Raw genomic sequence first — 11,482 nt, 5'->3', positions numbered from 1 at the left:
CTTGGGCCTGCGAGGGTGGGACTGCATGAGACAGAACTTCATGTACAGTTGAAGTCGGAAGTTTACATACACTTAGGTTGGAGTGATTAAAACTTGTTTTTCAACCACTGCACGAATTTCTTGTTAACAAACTATAGTTTTGGCAAGTCGTTTAGGACATCTACTTTGTGCATGACACAAGTCCTTTTTCCCATAATTGTTTACAGACAGATTATTTCACTTATAATTCACTGTATCACAATTCCAGTGGGTCAGAAGTTTACATACACTAAGTACACTGTGCCTTTAAACAGCTTGGACATTTCCAGAAAATTATGTCAATGCTTTAGAAGCTTCTGATAGGCTAATTGACATAATTTGAGTCAATTGGAGGTGTACCTGTGGATGTATTTCAAGGCCTACCTTCAAACTCATTGCCTCATGGGAAAATCCAAAATAATCAGCCAAGACCTCAGAAAAAAAATTGTAGACCTCCACAAGTCTGGTTCATTCTTGGGAGCAAATTCCAAATGCCTGAAGGTACCACATGCATCTTTATAAACAGTAGTACGCAAGTATAAACATCATGGGACCACGCAGCCGTCATACCGCTCAGGAAGGAGATGCGTTCTGTCTCCTAGAGATGAACGTACTTTGGTGCGAAATGTGCAAATCAATCCCAGAACAACAGCAAAGGACCTTGTGAAGATGCTGGAGGAAACAGGTACAAAAGTATCTATATCCACAGTAAAAAGAGTCCTATATCGACCTAACCTGAAAGGCCGCTCAGCAAGGAAGAAGCCACTGCTCCAAAACCGCCATAAAAAAAAAACAGACTACGGTTTGCAACTGCACATGGGGACAAAGATCCCACTTTTTGGAGAAATGTTCTCTGGTCTGATGAAACAAAAATAGAACTGTTTGGCCATAATGACCATCGTTATGTTTGGAGGAAAAAGGGGGAGGCTTGCAAGCCGAAGAACACCATCCCAACCGTGAAGCACGGGGGTGGCAGCATCATGTTGTGTGGGTGCTTTGCTGCAGGAGGAACTGGTGCACTTCACAAAATAGATGGCATCATGAGGAAGGAAAGTAATGTGGATATATTGAAGCAACATCTCAAGACATCAGTCAGGAAGTTAAAGCTTGGTCACAAATGGGTCTTCCAAATGGACAATAACCCCAAGCATACCTCCAAAGTTGTGGCAAAATGGCTTAAGGACAACAAAGTCAAGGTATTGGAGTGGCCATCACAAAACCCTGATCTCAATCCTATAGAAAATGTGTGGGCAGAACTGGAAAAGCGTGTGCGAGCAAGGAGGCCTACAAACCTGACTCAGTTACACCAGCTCTGTCAGGAGGAATGGGCCAAAATTCACCTTACTTATTGTGGGAAGCTTGTGGAAGACTATCCGAAACGTTTGACCCAAGTTAAACAATTTAAAGGCAATGCTACCAAATACTAATTGAGTGTATGTAAACTTCTGAGCCACTGGGAATGTGATGAAAATAAAAGCTGAAATAAATCATTCTCTCTACTATTATTCTGACATTTCACATTCTTACAATAAAGTGGTGATCCTAAATGACCTAAGACGGAATTTTTACTATGATTAAATGTCAGGAATTGTGGAAAAACTGAGTTTAAATGTATTTGACTAAGGTGTATTTAAACTTCCGACTTCAACTGTAGCTCCCCTAAGTCAGTGATCATAGATGTGATAAAAGAGTAAATAGAAGGCATTGACCAGATTGCCGCACATTCAACAAATCTGATCTAACGAAGTCGTCAAATCCGTCATGATTTATGTATTGTAACAGGCCCACAATGTGGTTACTTAAGCCAGATATCTATATATTTGGCTGTTTTCGCTGCATAACATGTAGAAGTTGTCCTTTTTAAGGCTTTGAAGAAGGGACTGCTAAATGCTAACTCCCATTCGTAAGCTGGTTTGCATAGCTAGCCTACAGAAATCGGTGGTGGTAGTCAAAGTAGTTTTTAACTGTAATGCAGTTGATTGTTAACGATGACATGAACATGTGTTGGGATTGACATCCATACAAGCATTATACTAACATTTTTACCTCAACATTGTGTGAAATGCATATAAAATAGCCAAAATAAATGTAGACTACTTTTTCTGGGGGGCAATGAGGAGACTCGCATCTTTCCCCCACGCGTTTCCATGGCAATTCCATTGCAGTTTGATTGACCTCTTTACCACAAATTTGAAATGTAATGTAGTTTTAAAAGCATGAACTAATCTTAAAATTGGCATAGATGGGTAAAGAGGTCAATGGAACTCAACCCCCAAAATGAAAATGCCAAGGAAAGGTGAGGGGGAAAGATTCCAAATCTCCTCATTGCACCCTAGCAGAATTTTCCTACATTTAGGCTAATATTTATATGTGTATTTCACACTATGTTGAGGTAACAAATTCTGAGTATAATGCTTGTACGGATGTCAACCCCAATATATGTTCACACTGTGGGCCTGTTACAACACATCAATCATGACGGATTTGACAAATATCCACTTTTTTTAGATTCAGATTTGTTCAGTGTGTGCCAATCTGGCGTCCTCCTTCTATCCCCCACTAGTTGATGGGTCGTTCTCGAACAAACTTGGTTCACTCCAGACCTGACTGCCCTTGACCAGCACAAAAACATCCTGTGGCGTATTACATTAGCATCGAATAGCCCCCGCGATATGCAACTTTTCAGGGAAGTCAGGAACCAATATACACAGGCAGTTAGGAAAGCAAAAGCTAGCTTTTTCAAACAGACATTTGCATCCTGTAGCACGAACTCCAAAAAGTTCTGGGATACTGTAAAGTCCATGGAGAATAAGAGCACCTCCTCCCAGCTGCCCACTGCACTGAGGCTAGGAAACACTGTCACTACCGATAAATCCACGATAATTGAGAATTTCAATAAGCACTTTTCTACGGCTGGGGATGCTGTCCACCTGGCTACTCCTACCCGTCAACAGCTCTGCACCCACCACACCAACTTGCCCAAGCCTCCCCCATTTCTCCTTCACACAAATCCAGATAGCTGATGTTCTGAAAGAGCTGCAAAATCTGGACCCCTAGAAATCAGCTGGGCTAGACAATCTGGACCTTCTCTTTCTAAAATGATCCGCCGCAATTGTTGCAACCCCTATTACTAGCCTGTTCAACCTCTCTTTCGTATCGTCTGAGATCCCCAAAGATTGGAAAGCTGCCGCGGTCATCCCCCTCTTCAAAGGGGGACACACTCTAGACCCAAACTGTTACAGACCTACATCTATCCTACCCTGCCTTTCTAAGGTCTTCGAAAGCCAAGTTAACAGACAGATCACCGACCATTTGGAATCCCACCGTGCTTTCTCCGCTATGCAATCTGGTTTCCAAGCTGGTCATGGGTGCACCTCAGCCACGCTCAAGGTCCTAAACGATATCATAACCGCCATCGATAAGAGACAATACTGTGCAGCCGTCTTCATCAACCTGGCCAAGGCTTTCGACTCTGTCAATCACCTCATTCTTATCGGCAGACTCAACAGCCTTGGTTTCTCAAATGACTGCCTCGCCTGGTTCACCAACTACTTCTCAGACAGAGTTCAGTGTTTCAAATCAGAGGGCCTGTTGTCCAGACCCCTGGCAGTCTCTATGGGGGTGCCACAGGGTTCAATTCTCGGGCCGACTCTTTTCTCTGTATACATCAATGATGTCGCTCTTGCTGCTGGTGATTCTCTGATCCACCTCTACGCAGACGACACCATTCTGTGTACTTCTGGCCCTTCTTTGGACACTGTGTTAATTAACCTCCAGACAAGCTTCAATGCCATACAACTCTCATTCCGTGACCTCCAACTGCTCTTAAATGCTAGTAAAACTAAATGCATGCGCTTCAACCAATCGCTGCCCGCACCTGCCCGGCCATCTAGCATCACTACTCTGGATGGTTCTGACTTAGAATATGTGGACAAATACATAGGTGTCTGGTTAGATTGTAAACTCTCCTTTCAGACTCACATTTAGCATCTCCAATCCAAAATTAAATCTAGAATCGGCTTCCTATTTTGCAACAAAGCATCCTTCACTCATGCTGCCAAACATACCCTCGTAAAACTGACTAACCTACCGATCCTTGACTTCGGCGATGTCATTTACAAAATAGCCTCCAACACTCTACTCAGCAAATTGGATGCAGTCTATCACAGTGCCATCCGTTTTGTCACCAAAGACCCATATACTACCCACCACTGCAACCTGTATGCTCTTGTTGGCTGGCCCTCGCTTCATTTTCATCGCCAAACCCACTGGCTCCAGGTCATCTATAAGTCTTTGCTAGGTAAAGCCCCGCCTTATCTCAGCTCACTGGTAACCATAGCAGCCCCCACCTATAGCACACGCTCCAGCAGGTATATTTCACTGGTCACCCCCAAAGCCAATTCCTCCTTTGGCCGTCTTTCCTTCCAGTTCTCTGCTGCCAATGACTGGAACGAATTGCAAAAATCACTGAAGCTGGTGACTCATATCTCCCTCACTATCTTTAAGCATCAGCTATCAGATTAGCTAACAGATCATTGCACCTGCACATAGCCCATCTGTAAATAGCCCACCCAACTACCTCATCCCCATATTGTTATTTGCACCCCAGTATATCTGTCACGCCCTGACCTGAGAGAGGGTTTGTTTCTCTATGTGGTTAGGTCAGGGTGTTGGGTGGGCATTCTATGATGTCTATTTCTTTGTTTTGAGCCGAGTATGGTTCCTAATCAGAGGCAGCTGTCTAACGTTGTCTCTGATTAGGAATCATACTTAGGCAGCCTTTCCCCACCTGTAGTTGTGGGATCTTAATTTTGTACTGCTTGTTAAGCCTACACGACGTTACGGTCGTATTCATTGTTTATTCCTTTTTGTTTGTTGTGATCTGAGGTAAATAAAATACGTTGAACACTTACCACGCTGCGCTTTGGTCCACTCCTTTTGACGATCGTGACAGAAGATCCCACCACCAAAGGACCAAGCAGCGTGGGCCGATGGACTGGACATGGGAGGACATCCTGGATGGCAAAGGATCCTGGACGTGGGAGGAGATCCAGGCCAGAAGGGATCGCCTCCCATGGGAACAGGTGGAAGCAGCGAGGGAGGTACAGCGACGAGATCGACAGTCAAGGCAACAACGGAGGGCCGAGAGGCAGCGCCCCCCCAAAAATGTTTTTGGGGGGCAAACCGTGGGTGCTAAGGCGGTTTTGAGACCTGAGCCAACTCCCCATGCTTACCGTGGGGAGCGAGTGACAAAGCGAGCACCGTGTTATGCGGTGATGCGCACTGTGCCGCCAGTGCGCACTCACAGCCCGGTGTGCTCGGTGCAAGCTCCTCACCGTTGCCGTGCTAGAGTTGGCCGTCAGCCAGGAAGAAGTGCGCCGGCTCAGCGTATCTGGTCTCCAATGCATCTCTACGGCCCAGGTTATCCTGCGCCCTGCTCAACGCACGGTACCCCCCGTTCACCAGCACAGCCCAGTTCGTCCTGTACCAGCGCCCTGCCCTTGCTGGGCTACAATAACCATCCAGCCAGGACGGGGTGTGCCAGCCCTAAGCTCCAGACCTCCAGTGCGCCTCCACGGCCAAGTATACCTTGTGCCTGCTCTGCGCACCCAGTCTCCTGTGCGTCTCCCCAGTCCGGTGAGACCGGTTCCAGCTCCACGTAGGAAGCCTCCAGTGATGATCAATGGTCCGAAGCCTCCAGTGATAATCCATGGCACGAAGCCTCCAGTGATGATCCATGGCCCAGAGCCTGTAGTGATAATCCATGGCACGAAGCCTCCAGTGATGATCCATGGCCCGGAGCCTGTAGGGATGATCCATGGCACGAAGCCTCCAGTGATGATTCATGGCCCGGAGCCTGTAGGGATGATCCATGGCACGAAGCCTCCAGTGATAATCCATTTCCCGGAGCCTCCAGTGATGATCCATGGCACAAAGCCTCCAGTGATGATCCATGGCGCGGAACCTGTAGTGATGATCCATGGCACAAAGCCTCCAGTGATGATCCATGGCACGGAACCTGTAGTGATGATCCATGGCACGGTGCCTGCAGTGACGGTCCCCGGTCCGGAACCTACAGAGACGCTCTCCGGTTCAGGTTTGCGGCCGGGAGTCCGCACCTTTGGGTGGGGTACTGTCACGCCCTGACCTGAGAGAGAGGGTTTGTTTCTCTATGTGGTTAGGTCAGGGTGTTGGGTGGGCATTCTATGATGTCTATTTCTTTGTTTTGAGCTGAGTATGGTTCCTAATCAGAGGCAGCTGTCTAACGTTGTCTCTGATTAGGAATCATACTTAGGCAGCCTTTCCCCACCTGTAGTTGTGGGATCTTAATTTTGTACTGCTTGTTAAGCCTACACGACGTTACGGTCGTATTCATTGTTTATTCCTTTTTGTTTGTAGTGTTCTGAGGTAAATAAAATACGATGAACACTTACCACGCTGCGCTTTGATCCACTCCTTTTGACGACCGTGACAATCTCTACTTGCACATTCATCTTCTACACATCTATCACTCCAGTGTTTAATTACTAAATTGTAATTATTTCCCCACCATGGCCTATTTATTGCCTTACCTCCCTAATCTTACCTCATTTGCACACATTGTATATAGACTTTTCTGTTGTGTTATTGACTGTACGTTTGTTCATTCCATGTGTAACTCTGTGTTGTTTGTGTCGCACTGCTTTGCTTTATCTTGGCCAGGTCGCAGTTGTAAATGAGAACTTGTTCTCAACTGGTCTACCTGGTTAAATAAAGGTGAAATTAAAAATTTAATAAAAAAACTGCTGTTTTTGTACGGATCTTTTTGGAGAATGTCGGGAACCGAATCGGTGAAAGAGCCGTTCCAAGGGTTTTTATAACGAACCCAAGATAGACCAGAGCATGTTGTTTCCAATGGAAGCAAACAAGCTCCTATTGGCACGTTCTAGCATTTATTAGCATATTTCTGTTAGGGAACGCCTACTCTGTGTAGTGCGCGTGTGCAATAATTCAATTCGCCCATGCACTCCTTCTAAACAACACCATTTTTTTTGTTCTATCTGTGGCCGTTCATTTGGCATCTATAATTCATTGCAGAAACAATACACTGCATTCGGAAAGTGTTCAAACCCCTTCACTTTAACATTTTGTTACGATACAGCCTTATTCTAAAATTGATTAAATATTGTTTTTTCATACATTTATACCCAATACTCCATAATAACAAAGTGAAAACCTTTTTTTAGAATTTTTTGCAAATGTATTAAAAATAAAAACCGAAATACCTTATTTACATAAGCATTCAGACCCTTTGCTATGAGACTCGAAATTGAGCTCAAGTGTATCCTGTTTTCATTAATCATCCTTGAGATGTTTCTACAACTTGATTGGAGTCCACCTGTGGTAATTTCAATTGATTGGACATGATTTGGAAAGGCACACACCTGTCTATATAACGTCCCACAGTTGACAGTGCATGTCAGGAAGTCGGATGAGAATCTGCACAGTAAGCGGGGACGCATGAGGTTCAGCTTCAAACAAGGAAGCGAAATATTATGAATCGTTCCATATACACTACCGTTCAAAAGTTTGGGGTCACTTAGAAATGTCATTGTTTTTGAAAGAAAAGCACATTTTTTGTCCATTAAAATAACATAAAATGTATCAGAAATACAGTGTAGACATTGTTAATGTTGTAAATTACTATTGTAGCTGGAAACTGTAGATTTTCAATGGAATACCAACATAAGCGTACAGAGGCCCATTCTCAGCAACCATCACTCCTGTGTTCCAATGGCACGTTGTGTTAGCTAATCCAAGTTTATCATTTTAAAAGGCTAATTGATTAAATTAATACATTTTTTCTAATGGAAAACCCTTTTGCAATGATGTTACCACAGCTGAAAACTGTAGTCCTGATTAAAGAAGCAATAAAACTGGCCTTCTTTAGACAAGTTGAGTATCTGGAGCATCAGCATTTGTGTGTTCAATTACAGGCTCAAAATGGCCAGAAACAAAGAACTATTATATTATTATTTATTTTGAAACTCATCAGTTGTCAGAAATGAAGGCTATTCATGCGAAAAATTGCCAAGAAACTGAAGATCTCGTAGAACGCTGTGTACTACTCCCCTCACAGAACAGCGCAAACTGGCTCTAACCAGAATAGAAAGTGGGGTGTGAGGCCCCAGTGCACAATTGAGCAGGAGGACAAGTACATTAGAGTGTCTAGTTTGAGAAACAGACGCCTCATAAGTCCTCAACTGGCAGCTTCATTAAATAGTACCCGCAAAACACCAGTCTCAACGTCAACAGTGAAGAGACGATTCTGGGATGCTGGCCTTCTAGGCAGAGTTCCTCTGTCCAGTGTCTGTGTTCTTTTGCCCATCTTAATCTTTTCTTTTTATTGGCCAGTCTGAGATATGGCTTTTTCTTTGCATCTCTGCCTAGAAGGCCAGCATCCCGGAGTCGCCTCTTCACTGTTGACGTTGAGACTGGTGTTTTGCGAGTGGCTACTGCGAAGAATCTAAAATGTAAAATACACTGCTCAAAAAAATAAAGGGAACACTTAAACAACACAATGTAACTCCAAGTCAATCACACTTCTGTGAAATCAAACTGTCCACTTAGGAAGCAACACTGATTGACAATACATTTCACATGCTGTTGTGCAAATGGAATAGACAACAGGTGGAAATTATAGGCAATAAGCAAGACACCCCCAATAAAGGAGTGGTTCTGCAGGTAGAGACCACAGACGACTTCTCAGTTCCTATGCTTCCTGGCTGATGTTTTGGTCACTTTTGAATGCTGGCGGTGCTTTCACTCTAGTGGTAGCATGAGACGGAGTCTACAACCCACACAAGTGGCTCAGGTAGTGCAGCTCATCCAGGATGGCACATCAATGCGAGCTGTGGCAAGAAGGTTTGCTGTGTCTGTCAGCGTAGTGTCCAGAGCATGGAGGCGCTACCAGGAGACAGGCCAGTACATCAGGAGACGTGGAGGAGGCCGTAGGAGGGCAACAACCCAGCAGCAGGACCGCTACCTCTGCCTTTGTGCAAGGAGGAGCAGGAGGAGCACTGCCAGAGCCCTGCAAAATGACCTCCAACAGGCCACAAATGTGCATGTGTCTGCTCAAACGGTCAGAAACAGACTCCATGAGGGTGGAATGAGGGCCCGACGTCCACAGGTGGGGGTTGTGCTTACAGCCCAACACCGTGCAGGACGTTTGGCATTTGCCAGAGAACACCAAGATTGGCAAATTCGCCACTGGCGCCCTGTGCTCTTCACAGATGAAAGCAGGTTCACACTGAGCACGTGACAGATGTGACAGAGTCTGGAGACGCCGTGGAGAACGTTCTGCTGCCTGCAACATCCTCCAGCATGACCGGTTTGGCGGTGGGTCAGTCGTGGGGTGGCATTTCTTTGGGGGGCCGCACAGCCCTCCATGTGCTCGCCAGAGGTAGCCTGACTGCCATTAGGTACCGAGATGAGATCCTCAGACCCCTTGTGAGACCATATGCTGGTGCGGTTGGCCCTGGGTTCCTCCTAATGCAAGACAATGCTAGACCTCATGTGGCTGGAGTGTGTCAGCAATTCCTGCAAGAGGAAGGCATTGATGCTATGGACTGGCCCGCCCGTTCCCCAGACCTGAATCCAATTGACCACATCTGGGACATCATGTCTCGCTCCATCCACCAACGCCACGTTGCACCACAGACTGTCCAGGAGTTGGCGGATGCTTTAGTCCAGGTTTGGGAGGAGATCCCTCAGGAGACCATCTGCCACCTCATCAGGAGCATGCCCGGGCGTTGTAGGTACACACTACTGAGCCTCATTTTGACTTGTTTTAAGGACATTACATCAAAGTTGGATCAGCCTGTAGTGTGGTTTTCCACTTTAATGTTGAGTGTGACTCCAAATCCAGACCTCCATGGGTTGATAAATTAGATTTCCATTGATTATTTTTGTGTGATTTTGTTGTCAGCACATTCAACTATGTAAAGAAAAAAGTATTTAATAAGATTATTTCTTTCATTCAGATCTAGGATGTGTTGTTTAAGTGTTCCCTTTATTTTTTTTAGCAGTATATTTAATCACACATTGCCGGCACATGCATATCCATTTTTATCCTACTTATATTAGATCATCAGAACAGTGCATCATCATTATGGCGTTTCACCAAAAGGTCTTTCACTCCTGCTAACAAGAGCCATATCTGTCATTTGGGGTTTCTTCCTGCTGAGACTTCAGTTTAATCCTTCACCTCAGCCATATCTGTCAGATCGAGACTCAATTTAATCCTTCACCTCAGCCATATCTGTCAGATGGAGCCTCAGTTTAATCCTTCACCTCAGCCATATCTGTCAGATGGAGCCTCAATTTAATCCTTCACCTCAGCCATATCTGTCAGATGGAGCTTCAATTTAATTCTGCACTCTAACTACTGTTACTGTATTGCAATACATTTGACTTATCTGGTCGATGTTTCACCCTTCCGTGCCTAGTGGCAAAGCATTAAATCAAGGCGGCGACCTTGGGGTTGAATAGACTATACAACTGGAACATCTTAATCGCTTAAGGACACCCATGGACGATTTTGTGGCTCAAGGACCCACATACCAGTTACTTAGACCTGCTTTATGGTGACCTCTGGCATTAGAAAAGGTATCTCATTAGGGAATAATCATCAGAAAATAGCATTCCTAACAGTAGTTATGGGTTAATCCAGAGAAATGTGAAAGGTCTATTACATATTAGTATATTTGTTGATATGTGTTTACATTTCCTTTCTGAAATGTTCTCAATGTGACAGATGACTACTTCATTTATTTTATTTTTCAGCATCAGACTATCTAAGGAATGTTCAATTCTGAAAAGGCTTACCTGTACCTACAGTGCCCTCAAAAAGTATTAATATTCCTTTACTTATTCCACATTTTGTTGTGTTACAGCCTGAATTCAAAATGGATGAAATATATTTTATTTCTAACCCATCTACACATAATACCCCATAATGAGAAAGGTAGTTCTAACCTTAAATATGACTGGGAGAAGTGTCAAGAATAAGAAAGCAACATATTCCATAGTACACAGCAAATATGAACAACAACAGTCTAAACATAGCTGTAGTCTAAACACAGTGTCAAATCTGCTGAATTGGAGAATCGCTTCTTGAATCGGGGCTACAGCGTTCAAGTCCTGAAAGATGCAGGTATCAGGGCTGGATTTCTTGATAGAGAGAACACGTTGCGAAGGGGAGTGCCTTGTGATACATTAGAGACAGAGTATTTTGTAACAAAATACAGCATTGAAGCAAAAATAATTGGGGAATTATCCAAAGTGATACACTACTACGCCAAATCTTCCCTGAGCCACCAGTCATAAGCTTTAAGAGGAATCCTACCCTAAATGAGAAATTAGTCCACAGCTATCTTCCTGGTGACTCTCAGAAAACTTGGCTTGACCACAAACCCAAGGGCTC

The sequence above is a fragment of the Salmo salar genome, chromosome ssa12 (genome assembly GCF_905237065.1).
Source record: "Salmo salar chromosome ssa12, Ssal_v3.1, whole genome shotgun sequence".
NCBI lineage: Eukaryota > Metazoa > Chordata > Actinopteri > Salmoniformes > Salmonidae > Salmo > Salmo salar.
The sequence above is the reverse complement of the archived record's forward strand: the minus strand, read 5'-3'. Positions refer to the sequence as shown.